This window comes from Globicephala melas, chromosome 8 (assembly GCF_963455315.2).
Source record: "Globicephala melas chromosome 8, mGloMel1.2, whole genome shotgun sequence".
NCBI lineage: Eukaryota > Metazoa > Chordata > Mammalia > Artiodactyla > Delphinidae > Globicephala > Globicephala melas.
In genome coordinates, this window is record NC_083321.1 from 4,977,725 (window position 1) to 4,993,918 (window position 16,194).

A 16,194-nucleotide genomic window follows, 5' to 3' on the forward strand; every position below is an offset into this window, starting at 1 on the left:
GGTTGACACTAGGAAGCCAGTGGCCCGATTAATGCAGGCTCACTCCCCCTCCCTCCCTCCCTCCCACACTAAGCGGTGTAACGCTCAGGCTGCCCACATGGTCTTTAAGGGTGTATCTGCTTCCAATGACACCCATTCCCACAACAAAGAGGCTCGCCTCCGCGGGGCCACCTCCCCTAGGCGCACCCGGGAGGCGCCGTGGGCGAGGAGCCTGCCCATTCCCCAGGGCTGTCCCCGGTGGGTGCAGCTGCGCCAGGGACCGAGCGTCGAAGGCGGCCTCGCGGGGCCCGGGTACGTAGGGAGGCCTAAGATCCGGGTGGCGCCCCAGGGACGCGCGGCGGCACCGCCTCCAGCCGCAATTTAAAGGGCAGCGAGGAGCGGAGGGATCCCTGCCGACTGCTCAACACGGATCCCTCCGCCGCGAGCGAAGCGAAGCAACGACTCACCTCATCCCCTCAAAATTCGCTTTTTGTTCCTCCGCCGCGGGAGCACCCGGCGGGGAACTCATTTCTTTCTCGGGTTTCTCCGCCTCCCCCCACCCCTGGTCCCGTAAAAGCAACAGAGGCGTCCAGAGCGGTACGATCCGAAGTGGTGTCCCTCCGCCTGGCCGCGGGAACTCCTTTTCGTGTCCTTCCACCGTTCCCGGGCGGCGTCCGAGCGGCTCACCGGGGGCGGCGACGCGTCTGCGGCGCGGGCGGTGAGGCTCCGGGGCTATGAGGTGAGGGCGCCCAGGCACCGGAGGCGGCACGCGCGGCGCCAGGACTCAGAACGCGGAGCCCCCAGGCCAGCGGCTGCCTTTTGCACCCCGAGGCCGCGCGAGAGGCGAGGCGAGGTGAGGCCCGTGGCGCGGGGGCGCGGGGGCGCGGTGGGGGCGGGGGGCTCCGGCCGCGGCTGGGACTCATTTCCCGACAGCGGATGGAGCGGGCGGTGCTGCGGCTGGGGCCGCCATCTTGGATTTTACTCTCCATTTTTCTCTGGAATTATTTTTGGTGATTAATATTCTTAGGGGACGGGGAAGTGTCGCCGGGCAGCGCGGGCCCCTCAGCGCAACGGCGGGGCGGCGGGGCCTCGACGCGCTCCAAGGAGGAGCGGGCAGCGCCCGGCGGTGAGCGGGGGGCGGGCGCCGGTGCGGGGGGCGCAGGGGCGGCGGGCTGGGGGCGGGCCGGCGGGAGCGGGGGCGCCGGGCCGGGTGGGGGCCAGGGCCGGGGCTTCGGGGGTGGAGGGACGGTCGGGGGAGGGGCGCGGCGGCGGCGGCGGCGGCGGCCGGGGGGCGCGGGCCCTGCAGTGGGCGCCGCCGCCGGAAGGGAGCGGTAGCGGCCGCCGGGCAGCGCCGGGCCGGCCCGCGGCCGCACGAGGGGAGCAGCCCCGCCGCTCGCGATTGGGGGACTCTGTTTTCCCTTTTCTCCAATGGGCAGCCGTGAATGGTCTCGCCCAATCTGCTCCCTCTGCCGCGCTCAACTTTGGGTTGTTTTTATTTGGGCTCGAGCCTCCTTTCAGATTTCCTCCCGGGCCCGTCCTCCGCTCCGCTCCGTCCCTCCCCTGACAGCGGCTCCGGCTCCTGGCCGGGGCTTGCCTCCCGGGCCCCCTAAGTTGGCCGGCGTCTCGGGTCCCGAGAAAAGGCGTCGGTCCTCCCAGAGTGACTCGATTCTTTTCACATATCCAAAGGTGATGTATCAGCGTCACCCCTACCTATGAGAGTGGGGGAAACGTTGACAAGATGACAACTCGACCCAACTTGCTGGAATGCTAGAGAAGCACGTTGGACCCAGAGAAACTCACTCCCTCTCTGTTTAGGTTTATTTGACCCCGTGTTAGAGCTCTTTTACTTCCGACCCATTGACTGGGGGAACTTTAAGAATACTGAGGGGGTGAACATGTGTTCTTCGAAGTTAATTTTTCAGAACTTGCCGTATGAAATTCACCCTGGGGGGGAAAGTCTTATCTAGAGTGGTAGGCAGAAGAACTGATTGGTTGTGATTGCGCTTCTTTTCATCAGGACCTTTTTAGATTTAAACCATTTTGATATAAAGTATAGTTGAACGTGGCTTTATAGGGTCATCAGAGGAAACAGTTGCTAGCTGAAGCTTTTCTTCCTTTAATATTAAGAACACGCCTATAACTTCTGATGATTAGTCATAAAAGCGTAAATATTTTGAAAAGGGAGGGGGCAATCAGTTTAGCCTGAAATAATCGCAGATAATTTGTGCATACTGGGAAGATTACTTAAAGAGTTACTTACTATAGGTACAAGTCTGTAGCCGAATGTTTAGCAACTTCCACCACAGGTGTGGGCCCGTCATCTAAGCATTCTCCTCTTCCTTTCCAAGCCCGGGCCCCAGTGGTTTCCCCTGCCTGGTGCCTTTTGCTCGCACCCTGCCCGGCATTCCTGCATCCCCTCCCCCGGATTGATACTCGCCTTCAGGAAGGCCCAGTGAGAGTGCTACCTCCTGGATAAATCTTCACACCCCTTGCAGACCTCTTACAACACAAGGGCAGGGGCTGACCCACTCAGGAGAAGACACACTTCTGCTTTGTTCCCTGAGCAGTTGTTACATTGTATCATATTTGGTTGTTGACCTTCCCCTCAGCTTTCTTGTGAGCTTGTTATTTATCTCCTCTGCTCAGAGCAGGTACAGAGTAGGTGCTCAGTAGACACTGGATGAAAAATGCTAATTAATAGAGCTTGGTGATTTATACTTAGTTTTTCCTTTTTTTTTTAATATTTATTTATTTATTTGGTTTTGCTGGGTCTTAGTTGCAGCAGGTGGGCTCCTTAGTTGAGGCATGTGAACTCTTAGTTGTGACGTGCACGTGAGATCTAGTTCCCTGACCAGGGATCGACCCGCAGCCCCCTGCATTGAGAGCGTGGAATCTTAACCACTGTGCCACCAGGAAAGTCCCTATATTTAGTTTTTCAAAATATGTTCATTCTGTTGTTATTGAAAACGTTGTTGTCATTGACACAACAACTTAGTTTGGGTGTGAAAAGAATAATGGGGATACTTACTCTTTAAGAGGAGAGTAGAGTAAGGCTTAATTTTTTATTAGCCCATAAACTTTGAAACCACACTCAAAGTCATTTCCACGTGCCCTCTTGCCATGTTTTCATTTGTCTTCACAGACACACTGAAGTGCTTATGTCTTGAATGCTCCATACCTGAACCAAATACCAGTGGGCAAAATGGGGAGAGGGGAGGATAGGGGTATAGCAGAATATGCATGTGAAGGAAGTGGTAGCAGGTTGTGTGTCTTTGAGCTTAGAGTTTTGTGGGTGGAGCATGTTGGTTTATAAATTTTCCCTTGGGTCATCTGTATCTGGGATTGAATCTGATTTTTCTTTGAGTGTCAATTTGTGGGCTTATAGGACATGAGCTTGTGGCCTGGTTGTGTTGCAAAGTCATTTGTGTGTGAAGCATCTGAGCAGCTCCCTGTCCACAGGAATGCCCTTCCCACGGCTTATGAGAGCAAATCCTTTCAGATGAATGATTTCAGTTCCATTATTTTCTATTTTTGCCTGCTATATATGAGCTCTACTTTCTCTCCACTCACAAACTCCTTCCCCTTCATGGGCAAGAGTTACACGACTGTGTCAGCCCTAGAACACTAATTGCTGAGTTTTCCACACAATGTTAAAGATAGGGACCATGTGTCCTTGTTCCAGTATGACACACTGTTTGTTCCATAGATACATTGAGTAAATGCAGGAAGAGAGCTTAGGATAGTATCTCAGATAGAGCTCTATGCAATATGTTTGTTCTTTTTTTTTTTTTGCGGTACGCGGGCCTCTCACTGTCGTGGCCTCTCCCGTTGCGGAGCTGCGCAGGCTCAGCGGCCATGGCTCACGGGCCCAGCTGCTCCGCGGCATGTGGGATCTTCCCGGACCGGGGCACAAACCCGTGTCCCCTGCATTGGCAGGCGGACTCTCAACCACTGCGCCACCAGGGAAGCCCGCAATAGAAGTTTTATGTGTAAGATGTAACTTAATTTTTTAGCCTGATTTTTAGTTACTTTTTATTTTGGGAAAAGTATTTTACTGATGTGTCTTGGTGTAGGAAATGGTTTTAATTGCAATAAAAAGCACAAACTTAAATTTATTACAGGATAAAACTAGCCAATGCACTTTAAATTTCAAGTATTAGGGAGTTCTAACCATTAGAACACAGTGATTTGAAAGTAATTGTTTTCTTGGACAGACTGTCAACTCTGAAATCTTTGAATTGAATCCTGTGGTTTTAAATGTTTCATCTAACAAGCTGAATGGGGAAGGGTCCTAGCGAGCAAATCAGGGGACCCCGGGTCTTAGGAAGGTTTCACAACTTCCTTTAAATTCTTTCTACCAACTCTACATTCCACCCCCCCCCCCAAAAAAAACCTTCTACAAATCTGTTTTTACTTTAGTTCTTACAATAATCCCTTTTCTTCCCTGTAATTTGGTGTTTCCTAGAAGATTAGAAGTGCTGGTTGAGAGGAAACATCATGCCTGACCAATATCTAACCCTGTGTTTTTCTATTAATGTGATTGGAGTTTGTCCTAGTCAGATTACAGAAAGTCTAAGTAAGTTTTCACTTACAGTTATATCTTATTTTATTCAACAGACACATCCCCAAATTTTAGTCATGCACACCTTATTTTACATGCATTACAGGATTTTGCTATTTTAAAGGTGTGGAATAGAGAGAATCCATCTGTGCATGACAGACTCATCGCCTTATTGTTGTAAATCAGCATTTATGTCTAGCTAAAAAAAAACAAAAAACACTTTCCTTTTGATCCCCATATTGCTCATAGGCAGTAAGTTAGAGTGGATATATTATCTTTACATAGTTGGTGATGGAACCAGAACCATTTGCATTAATTCTAAAATATTGTCACACAAGGGAAAAAATAAAGTCACTGATTTCCGTAGTCATTTATACTATAAATTATGCCTTGCTTCATGATTTTCCTTCCATCAGATTAAAGGGTTCCTAGGACCACTGGACCACTTTGGTCACTTGCTGCCTCTGGCTCCCACGTCTGCCAGCCAGATTTGAAGCTGACTGGTATCTGTGTGAGACAGAGTCAAACCCTGCACCATCTTCTAAGGTTGATTATAATTAGAACTACAGTTGTACGTGTAATTCTGGGGCTGGATGAAGGTCCGCTGGAGTAAGAATCAGTACCTGTGTTCCAGTCTGCTCCACCTTATTTGTGTAACACACTGACAGGGCAAGCCTTAGTTTCTTCATCTGTAAAATAGCTAAACATTAATCTCTGAGATCACTTCCAATTCTAAATTATACTTTGTCTTTTACACTTGAGCGCCACCCATTTTCTCACTTCTAAGAGCGACTTTAATCATATTTTGCCATCTCTGCAATTGGTTTACATAGTTCATCTGTATATTCCATGTAGTCTTTTCTCCTTGTTTTGAAATATTAAGTTGATGATACAGCTTACATTCATTTGGGTTTTAGAATTTGGAGACTAGGGTCCCAAAAGCCTAATTCTTAAGGTCTATATGGTTCCCACATCTCTGTGGCTCCTGCCTATCAGCTGCATTTCTGCAAGATGTCTTATTTTCTGTATTATAAGAGTACACAAAAGTTAAGTGGAGCTAGGAAGCATTCCCCAGTGATAAGCCTGTTTGTTTGTGGGTGATGCACATGTGACTCAAATATTGAAGTAAACCCCAGACTTAGGCCTGAATGCTAGGGTTCTAGACTCAGCCTTACAACTTAAAGCAGTTTGACTTCAGGAAGGCAACTCCATTCTGAGCTTTAGCCATCTCATTTGTAGTGGTAATACCTGTCTCGCCTCCCTCATAGGGTTGCCAGGCTGGTGAACCCTCAGTCATGTGGGTTAAGGTGCAACAGACACCTAACTTGCACATCTTTATAGGAACGCCGGGTCAGTACATCTCTCATGACACTAGGATTGCCTCTCAGCTTTAAGGCAAAAGATCCCTTCAGTGAAGGGTCATTCTGCTTCCTATTCTGCACTCTTCTGCTCTGTTCATCAGATACTTGGTTTTCACATGCTTCTGTGTGGTTTTGCAAGGTCCCCCACTCCTTAGTAGCCCCGTGTAGATTTTCCTGAAAGCTGAAACTCTCGTGCGCCCTCTAGTGTTCCCTGCACACAACCAATATTCCAGCACCACGAACAGTGCCCGGTGGCTCCCAGGAGGTTCTTGATAAATGTTGGATTGAGTTGATTCTAAATCTTCCGAATGATTCATTTTGTCTGTCTCATTTTTATAACAAGGTTGAAATATATGATCTCTGAAAAGTATTAATGATCTCTGAAGAGTATTTTTATTTTCAAAAAAAATCTTTATGTTGCATGTTATGAAGGGATATATATTTTTAGCAAGAAAACCAACCTACTCTTAGGAAAATGGATGCCCCAGCTAAAGAGTAAAGGGGGCTGATCCTTCAGCCAGTGAGCCCGTAGAGTCTGGAGCCGGAGAGGCCATATACAAACCTGCTTCTCCCTTCCCGTTAAAAAAGAAACAAAAATCAGACCTCATTCAGAGGAGGATTTAGACAAAGCCAGTTGCTTCAGAAAATATTTGTTTGGTGGATATAAACAGATACCAGGAGTGTCTCTGATCCAAAAAGAAGATGATTGTTTCTGTATTTATGCTTTTGATTTATCCTCCTTGATCATCCAGTCTAAAGTTTGTTCCTATATTATTCTCTCCTGATATCCTAGTTGTTTCCTTTATAGCTCTTACCAGAATTTACCATTTCATGCTTATTTGATTGTCTCTCTTCCCACACTATACTCTGAGCTCCATAAAATCAGGAACCATGTCCCTTTTTGTTCTAGGGTCTTCCTCTTAAAGTATGGGGCGAAGCATGTTTAAGAATTTGAGTCAGGATTATATTGCTTTCTTATATGGTGTCAAGAGTGTACAGTCTTTAAACCCCACCTTGGCTAATTTTTTTTTCTAATTCTCTAAGGCTTCCTCTCCTTTGTAAAGTGGGGGTGATAATAGTAGTATTGTATATGTTGTATATATTTAATGTTTTTATTATATGAATTATGTTGTATAGTTTAATATTATATGTTAACGAATATTTAAAATATATTGTATATGTTAAGGGACTGTGATGTGGCTAAATGATATGATATATGTGAAGTTATTAGCACAGTTCTTGGGTCATAGTAACGAGCAATAGTGTGAAATGGTGCCCAGAGAACTGGAGCTAAGAGGTATCTCTCTGTCATCCCCATGGCACTCAGTTCTTCACTCACGTCTTGAGCGGACATCACTTAGCTGTGTGTTGGACACTGCTAGGCATTGAGCGGCATGCCCCAGGCGCTGTAAGTGGGGAATGCTCCTTTGCAAGGCCTCTCTGACTCTCACGGTGCCAGCATGTGTCTCTTGCTTATTTTATTCCCTTTTCTCTTCACTCCCCTTTTCCTTTCATTTAACTGACCATGATAAAGCTCAAAAAAATCTTTTTTTTTTGGTTTCACATATTGGTAGCATATTATCTTGTCAGAAGAAGTGAATTACTTTGGGCAGGTAATACGTGTCCCTGAGCCTGTTTCTTTTAATCTAAGACTTTTTGCTCTGAAATTCTGTGATTTTTTGAATTAAGATAATGTTGAAATGCTTGGTGAATTGTAAAGTCCTCTGTTAATGTTACTCTTTCACAGTCACTTCTCTCCTGAGTTTTAACATCTTAAGACAGTTTCACGTGGGTAGTGCCCCATCCTCAAATTCAGCAAACCAAACTTTCTCATCTTTCCTGCAAATGTGTTCCTTCTGCAGTCCCTAACTCAGTTCATGGCAATCTTGCAGTCTCCCCAACTGAAACTTCTACCCCAGCTAGAGATTTCTGATTTGACTTCCTTTCTGTCCCTCAACACCTGTGTCTGATTTGTCACCAAGTCTTGCCAAGCTCGTATTTGAAAAACCAGAGCTTGCCTCTCTCTTCCCATCCATTTCTACTCTTTGTTGCATTTGGTTCTCTAACTGGTCTCTCTGCCGCCAATCACATGCTTTTTAGCTAGTGGGATCCTTTCTATGAGTACAGTTGAGCAAATTCTCCAGTCTTTCATCTGTGTAACCAGAAAAAAAAAGGTACCTGCTTTACAGGGTGTGACAAATGATAAAGTTAATATAGGAAGCACTAAGTGAATGGAGGAGCAATTATTTCAACAAATGGAGTTACAGTAAGATAATATTTTATCAGATACACAACAAGGTATATTCTATTGTAACAAAATCTGCAGTCCCTCTGAATGTTGACATGTGAGGCTAATTCAGTGATGTTTAACTATACATTGTTGCCAGAAGTCACATTCCTTCTCTTCAGGAGCTGTAGGAAAAGCAAAGCTGATCTCAACTCTGTATCATAAATTAGCACCCCTGGTCCTTTTTTATTCTGTTGAAAATTTGTACTTTTTTTAATGGATGAGGTGATGTGATTTTTTTTTTCTTTCCTGTGCGAGTTACGGTAGGATGAGGAATGGAGGGGAAATTTCTACTTGATTGTTTAAAGTTTTGTGAATAATACATCAGAATATCTTCTTTGTTTCTTAGTTACATGAAAAGAGGAGACAGTTGGAGACCTTTATTGTATTAGCAGTTTCTGCTTATTTAATCCTTGTGCCAAACCTCTTTTCATTTTACTAATGAGACATTAGCGAGGTTAAATGGCTTGTCCAGGGTCACATTGCTGGAGAGCAGTGAGTGGAGCCAGGGCGGCACCGATGCTTTGACTCCACCCCGAGCCACGTCCTGAGCCACTGTGCGCGCTGCCCCCTGCACGGTCTGCCACCTGGCCTTTAGGACCCAGCCCAAGAACCACCTTTTGGAAGTTTTTTCTCACCCTTGTCTTTGCCCAGTAAGAATCAATTGTCCTTTGTTCTACTTACCTCATAGCCTCTCAGGAACTGTGGGCTGTACTTACAGACTCTTGACACTAGGTGGCATCTGTTTCTAGAAAAGTAAAATGCTGTTTGGGTCTCAGAGACTACTCTAACAAAGGAAGCGTCCTTGATTTTACTTATAGGCACTACGAGGTAAGCGGATGGGTCAGACACGGAGAGATGGGGAGGAGATTTTAGGGAGATTAGGGGCAGAATTCCCCTCAACAACCACGTCAGCTAAAACCTTTATTTTAGAAATACCTACTGAGACAATTGGAGACACAGATCTTTCTTACATAAAACCCTTTGTTGTGATACGTGTTGGTGTACGTGTGGTGTACATAAATAAGGAACTGTGAAACAGTATTTCTGTAATGAGTTTATCACATGCTCAGCTGTAGTTCAGTGGCTGAATAAGTATAAGTGTTGCAAACGTCTGATCGTAGACTTAACCAATGGTGGCTGTTTTGCTGTTTAAAATGGTCTGCTAAATGAAAAAGTCTAATAGTTCTGATTTTCATTTTTTTATTGTAAACATATATGTAAATATGATAATGTTCAGTATGTTACGTCTAAGGAAGATCTTGGTTAACTGTGCTTAAACAGTGCATGAGTAATTAGATGTAATTGAGACACCAGCTTTATCTTCAAAATCCATATAGCTCTCTCTGTAGCCGTGTTTCATATGTGCAGTTGAAGGGGGAAATGTCTTTTTTTAAAAGTGTATTTAAGACAACTTTTTAAAGGTGCTTAAAATCTCTTTCCCTGTGACATGTTGGAATTTTATGTATTTCTGGAGTCTAACTGGAAAGCATTTTTACTTCGATTTGCTTTTTCCTGGTCTCTGTATTAGTTTCCTGTGTGTGCTGTGACAAAGTGCCACAGACTTGGTGGCTTAAAGTAGCAGACATGTATTCTCACAGCTCACCATCGGTTTCACTGGACCAAAATCAAGATATGGGTAGGGCTCCCTCCAGAGGCTCTAAGAGAGCATTGTTCTTCGCCTCTTCCAGTTGCTGGTGACTGTGGCATTCCTTTGCTTGTGGCCACCTCACGCCACTCTTTTCCTCTTCTTCTCAAGTGTGTGTGGTGTCCAATCTCCCTCTGCCTCTCCCTTTTAAGGGCACTTGGGATGACATTTTGGGCCCACCTGGATAATCTCTTTCATCTCAAAATCTGTAATTTACTCATATCTCCAAAGACCCCTTTCCTTATAAATTAACATTCATAGGTTTCAGATTAAGACCTGATAGATATCTTTGGGGACCATTTTCCAGCCTCCTTTAGAGAAGTTATTGCAACCAACTTAGCAGGATTAGTGACGCTATCTCTAGCCATCATTTTATCCTAAAAGGGGGCGGGTGGAGCATTATTATGCATTGGTGGGACTGCTCTTTTCAGGCACCATCCTCTTGCTGGTCTGATTGGGGCTTTGCCACCTGAGGCTACTTGAGAAAGCTGTTAAATTGGCTGAAGCAAAACGCATATGAGTTTGACTCTACAAAAGCTGGAAAAGGAAAGCAGAAATGATACTTTTAATAATGGCATGTCATTAGTAATTATTTTACAAGTATAAAGACCTATTCTTTGTTCTGGAGTTTGGTGCTGGATACCCGATTAGCGTTGAATCTGCATGACGGCTCCAGTTGTAGAGCAACAAGGGCTTAATGCTGAATTAAGAAGAAAAATCCCCAAGACTTTTCTTTCGTACCACTAGGACTAGTTGAACTCTGACAGGTCATCTAAATTCTTAAATGAGATTTATTTCTGACAGTGTTCATAGGAGCAAGTTTTAAGGTTATAGGTGAGATCATGGATTCATGGTAGCTTTCTAAGAAATTGGCAACTGGGCAATTACCCTGTCAAACTGCATTACAGAATTACAATGGAATAGTGATCCCACATGCTTCTGATGGCTTCTCAGGGCTTCTTCAACTGGTCTGATTGTGTGAATTATTACTGTAGGATTCCATGGAACCTTGGCTATATGTTATTTGCAGATGAATTTGGAATAACCGTTGATAAATACTGACATGGAATTCTTTGGTACATATATTATAGAGTCCTTTTGTAATTTTAGATTTGAGGGAGAGAACTAATACCCACTGGGGCTTATGTGTAGCAGTTACGTTTGAGACTAGAAAGGGGGATATGATATGAATGGACCTGTGGTATGTTGGGCCTTGTGCTAGGTTCCAGTGATACGGAAGTGTACCTTAGCTCATTTATACTGCAGTGGGGAAGGCAAGTGTCACCAAGTAATTACATAAAGAAGTGAATACAGTTGTGATAAACACCATGAAGGAGAAATATTCAAGCATGTACCCAGACAAATCTCCTGGGTGGAGGGGTGGGAGGTGGGGACTGATGGGCAGGCTGGCAGTAGCCCAAGTGCAGAGGCCAGTGGTGTGAAGATGCCTTGCACACTGGAGGGTCGTAAGCTAGGCTGTGTCTGGAGTATTAGCTGGAGCAAGGGGTGAGACTGGCAGGGCTGGATCATGCAGGACCTGTAGGCCTTGGTAAGTAAGGTAAATTCTGTTAATGGTAGTTCTTAACAGTTTCAAAATACTTTTATTTTTGCTATTGCATGTAATTTTCACATGTGAGATAGGCTGCACACATGAGGCCCTAGAAGGGGGAATTGGTTTTTTACTTAACTAGTGGGATGTTGTTGGAACTGATAGTAGTCTGAGTAGTTTCACCCCTGGTCCACCTTGTGCTCTTTGTTCTTTTGGGGTGGGGGTGGGGGCTGTGTGTTTGTTTGTTGTTTCTTCTTTGGACAGTGCTTTCTTTCATTTCTATGCTTTTTATTTGTGTTTGTCTTCCTTGTGCTTATTTTAAATATAAAGCCTCTGGGAGTCTGGGATTGTGACACTTGAGCATCAGAGTCCACAAGCAAAGGCATCAAAAACTTGTGGAAGTAGTTCAGTGATATTTTTTCAGTTCCCATCAACCTAGAAGTCTGATATTTGAATTGCTCTGTTTAAAGTTTTAGAAGTTGGCTTTAACTTACATACATACGGATGATGCAGAAGGATTTTTGTGAAATCTGTTTTATTTTCCTTATATACACCTTTATTTTTTTATTACAAAGTAATATATGTTCATTTTGAAAAGTTGAACCTTTTGAAGAATATGTCATGTAACAGTTAAAAAAATTGCTTGTAATCTTTTTCTCCAAAGATAAAACTGTTAACTGGTGTATCGCATTGTTTTCTTAGCAAATTGTAACTGAATCACTTGAAAAATGTTTGTTCTGCTTTTTCTCAATAAAGATTTTCAAAAGTGCTCTAGCAAGCTAGACCCTGCTTTTTAAAAATATATGTTATCTTTTCATTTTCAGCCACTTGGGGATTGTTTCCATGTCAATGGATAATTTCTCAAAGATAAACTATCTGCAGACAAGTTCAGCTTGTAAACTGTTTAGAGTTCTTGGTAATGGCACAGGAATTATTTTGAAATTCTTGGTAGTCTTTCAGAATCAATATTTTCATTTTTCTGACAGATGTTTTGAAATCCTGATTTGTGTTTAGGATATTCAACAAAAAATTCCTTTCCAGGAGCTTTAAGTGAAAAAGAATTGAAACCAAAGTTCTCAAATTGGAGGTGAGCAGCTGAGCTCAGAAGTCACTAAGAGTTTATGATCCTTGTGTGTGTCCATAAAGGGACAGTGGGAGGCTAACAGGGTGTTGACATTTGTCGAGGGTCCATCACTGGGAATAGAGCGGGCACTTTACATAAACGAAGCGCATTTTTCTATGGAACAACTCTGTGGTTTCTTTAGAAACGTGAATATCAAGTATTGGGGGAAGCGGATTGTTTGGTTTTTTCCCAATTATAAATAAATAGGTTCACTGTAAACATTTTGGGGAAAAAATCTTTTTTTGATGTTAATCCCATTCCCCCAAAGACAGCCATTGCTGTTGGTGATTTGGATTGTATGATGATGTGTGTGTGTGCTTTTTACCTTTGTGGTATTAAAATGTGATTAAACTTTCCTCTTTAGATGCAACTCTTATTTTAGCAGTTTTCTGGCACGTTTTGTATTGTCATAAATTGTGTGCATTTGATACTAGAATCTGAAGTATGTGCATCCTTCCCCACCTGTTGGTCCAGTGAAACCTTTCCTGTTGATTTCCTGTTGATTTCAGGTAGTCCCTGGGGGTGGGTGTGAGGTGTGCCCATGCCAGAGCATAGTCACAGCTGCGTTTCCTTAGAGCCCGGTTGTGTCATTTTTGTGACACTCATAGAAATAGAGGGGGCAAAGCCTTGCACAGAACCCCCAGGGATCCCGTCCATCAGCATACTCAGGTGATTTATTACTTCAGGCCAGAGAACTAATTAATCTGTTCGTTTAAAAACTTTTTTTTTTTTTTTAAACAAAGATCCTTGTAAACTCTCTCAAGGCATACTGGTCTCAAATTAACCTATTCCCACCATCTCCCATCCTGTGAATACTACATTCATCTTTTCTGGCACCTGAAATTTGGACTCTTTTTCTCTTGTTTGAAACAAATAACAAGAACTTAGGACTCTCTTATTCATTATTCCTTAGAGTCCTTTCTGCCATCTCATTCTTTCCCCATGAGCCCATGTTTCGAGACTTTATGTCCATTTCAGAAGTTCTCTGTCGTTTCTGAGAGAGGCTCACAGTGGCCCATCTGTCATGACTTTCAATTCTCAGAGATTTGCCTTATGAGCAACTGCAGCCTGTGCCCAGCTGGGTCACTCCTTCCTGAAGCGCTGGGCCCTGGTTTGCTTTTGCTTCTCCTCCTGCCTCGCTAGTTGCTCCTTTTAGTATCCTTAGCTGCTGTTTCCTCATCTTGATCGCTAAATATTTGGGGGTCCCTCAGTCCTTAGACTTCTTTTATCTCTACTTACTTCCTAGGTGATTTCCTCTTGCCCCATGGCTTGAAATCGCATTAGTCTCCTGACTCCAAGTTTATACATCCAGCCTGGGCCTGTCCTCCAGATCCAGCTGCCTAAACATCTCTGCTTGGTTTCTAATAGGCATCTCAAACATGACCAAACCAAACTCCTGCACCCCAACCCCTGCCAAAACCCGACCTCCCTGTGGTCTTTGTCACCTCCATAACTGCTAATTCCATTCTTCCACTTGCAAGTACATCTGAGCCCTCTCTCTTTCACACAGTGTCGGCAAAATCTTCGGAAAAGATCCTGAGACGAACCACTTCTCACCGCTTTTGCTGCTGCGAGCCACCAGCATGTTTCCCCTCTCATTGATTGCTGTGGTCTCTTTAACTGCTTTCTCTCTCGTCCCCCCAAATTGTTAGTCGCTTTATTAGACCTGCTTTTTCAAAAGCATTCAAACTCTTCGCCACATGACAAGCATCCAGCATGGGCCTTTAACACTTAACTGCTGTCACTTCTCTGCTCTCTCCCTGGGAGTTAGTGCCCAAGTCGCAGAAGGGGCTTGGAGGCCCTCTGGCCTTCCTCCTGCCCCTCTTACCCCCTGCTCTGCTCCAGCCACACTGGGCTCTGTGCTGGTCCTCGGACACACCAGCTGCTTTGCTCCCTTGGCTTTGTACTCGCTCTTTGCCTGGTGCGCGCTCCCCAGTGCTGCCCCGCTTTTCCCAGGCCCGCCCTGGCTCCGCCTGAAACACTCCCGCCACTTAGAAACGGCTTCATTTTCTCCAGGGTGCTGGCATTTATTTGTTCGTTCGTTGCTTCCCAGAGCTTTCTTCGTTAGAATATAGGCACAGGTGAGGGTGAGAAACCTTATTTGCTGCATCCTCAGTGTCTGGAATAGTGGCTGGAATGTAGTAGATGTCTAATAATTTTCATGATTTTTTTTTTTTTTTTTTTTTTTTTTTTTGCGGTACGTGGGCCTCTCACTGCTGCAGCCTCTCCCGTTGCGGAGCACAGGCTCCGGACACGCAGGCTCAGCGGCCATGGCTCACGGGCCCAGCCGCTCCGCGGCACGTGGGATCCTCCCAGACCAGGGCACGAACCTGTGTCCCCTGCATCGGCAGGCGGACTCTCAACCACGGCGCCGCCAGGGAAGCCCTCATGATATTTTTATATTGGGAAATCAGATCAGAGAAAGATTTGTAGCTGTTAGGCCATTTAAGGAGTCGCCAGTACTCCTTTCTTGAGAATTGTTTTTCTGCCGATTTTGGAATAAATTTGAGGTAATTTTAACTTCTAGATATAGTCAGTGGCCAGTTAGCTCGGATACGTCCACCAAGCCACGACCATGGTAGTGTTTCCATGTGAGCCAGCTGGGTTCCAAGGCAGAGAGACTGCACCCTTGCTCTGTTGGGAGGGGGGAGCTCTGGGGGAGCCACCCAGTGTCTTCAGCTCCTGTTTCTCCTACTAAAATATCCACTTGTGTTAGCTTTTGAAATTCCGTCTCCACCTTTAATGTGTAAGTGTTCTTCCAGCTCATAGTCTTACGGGAATGATCATGCCAACGGCAGATCCTGCACTCATGAGGGCAGAACAAACAGTGACCTAATGATGAGTAGAGTATATGTTCGTTTTGAGCTAAAAGTTTATCAATAGCCCCCAATTTCTGATAGCTTTACGAGAACTGCTTTTACAAAATATTCATTGTGAGCGTAAGTCTTTTGCCTTAATGATAGCTGTTGTTATCTGGACGAGTGGAGAGTATTGGTGCCTCTGCTAGGATACATCCAGACATAACATACAGTGTGTTCATACCAGTGAAATTCAGCCGTGTCTTGTGATTGACAGTGCGTGTTATGCTATGGTACCTTAAGTTCAAACAAAATAATATCAGTTGACTGCAATATAAATGAGACCCAGGATTAGGAATTTGCTCCATTTTGGATCATTAACCCACATTTAATAGAAATGATGTGTAAGAGTGGATCTCAGTCTGCGTTCCACACTGTGTTCTAGTACACAGTAGCTGGAGTATACTTCTAAAATAATTTATTGGTGAACTTTTCCAAATTCTTGGTAAAACTTAGGTTGATAGGTATAATTTCCTCAAATTAAAAATTTTTATTCCATACTTCTTAAAATTTTGGTATTTGCTCTTTGCCCTAACAGACGAACAAATGAATGAATAAGTAACTTAGAACAATAGTTCTGACACTGGAAAACTAGTGTCAGAATCACCTGGAGGGCTTATTAAAACACAGATTGCTGGGCCTCTTCCCAGGTTTTCCACTTTTTATCTCTGAGTAGGAAGCTTGGTTGCGACTTAAGGATTCTCTGGAGAGGTGACTTGCTCTTTCTTTTGTCTCTTAATTCTGTCTAAAGCCACATTGCTCTTTTCTGTTCCGTATAGTTACATTTTATGTGTTAATCATTGAGGAGTATTAGGGCTCCACAGAGTC

At 44.5% G+C, this 16,194-nt stretch overlaps 1 protein-coding gene across 4 annotated transcripts in view; it reads left to right on the plus strand.

Moving 5' to 3' along the window:
- Nucleotides 1–473: 473 nt before the first annotated feature.
- KMT5B (lysine methyltransferase 5B) overlaps nucleotides 474–16,194 on the plus strand; it is a 53,445-nt gene continuing 37,724 nt past the window's right edge. For 2 of the 4 annotated variants that reach the window (XM_070046080.1, XM_060302844.2), the window contains exon 1: nucleotides 477–832. The gene's annotated coding sequence lies outside the window, so the exon portion shown is untranslated. Of the gene's footprint in view, nucleotides 833–929; nucleotides 1,106–16,194 lie in introns of those variants that run through there. The other 2 variants (XM_030833306.3, XM_060302841.1) reach the window with 2 other exon arrangements.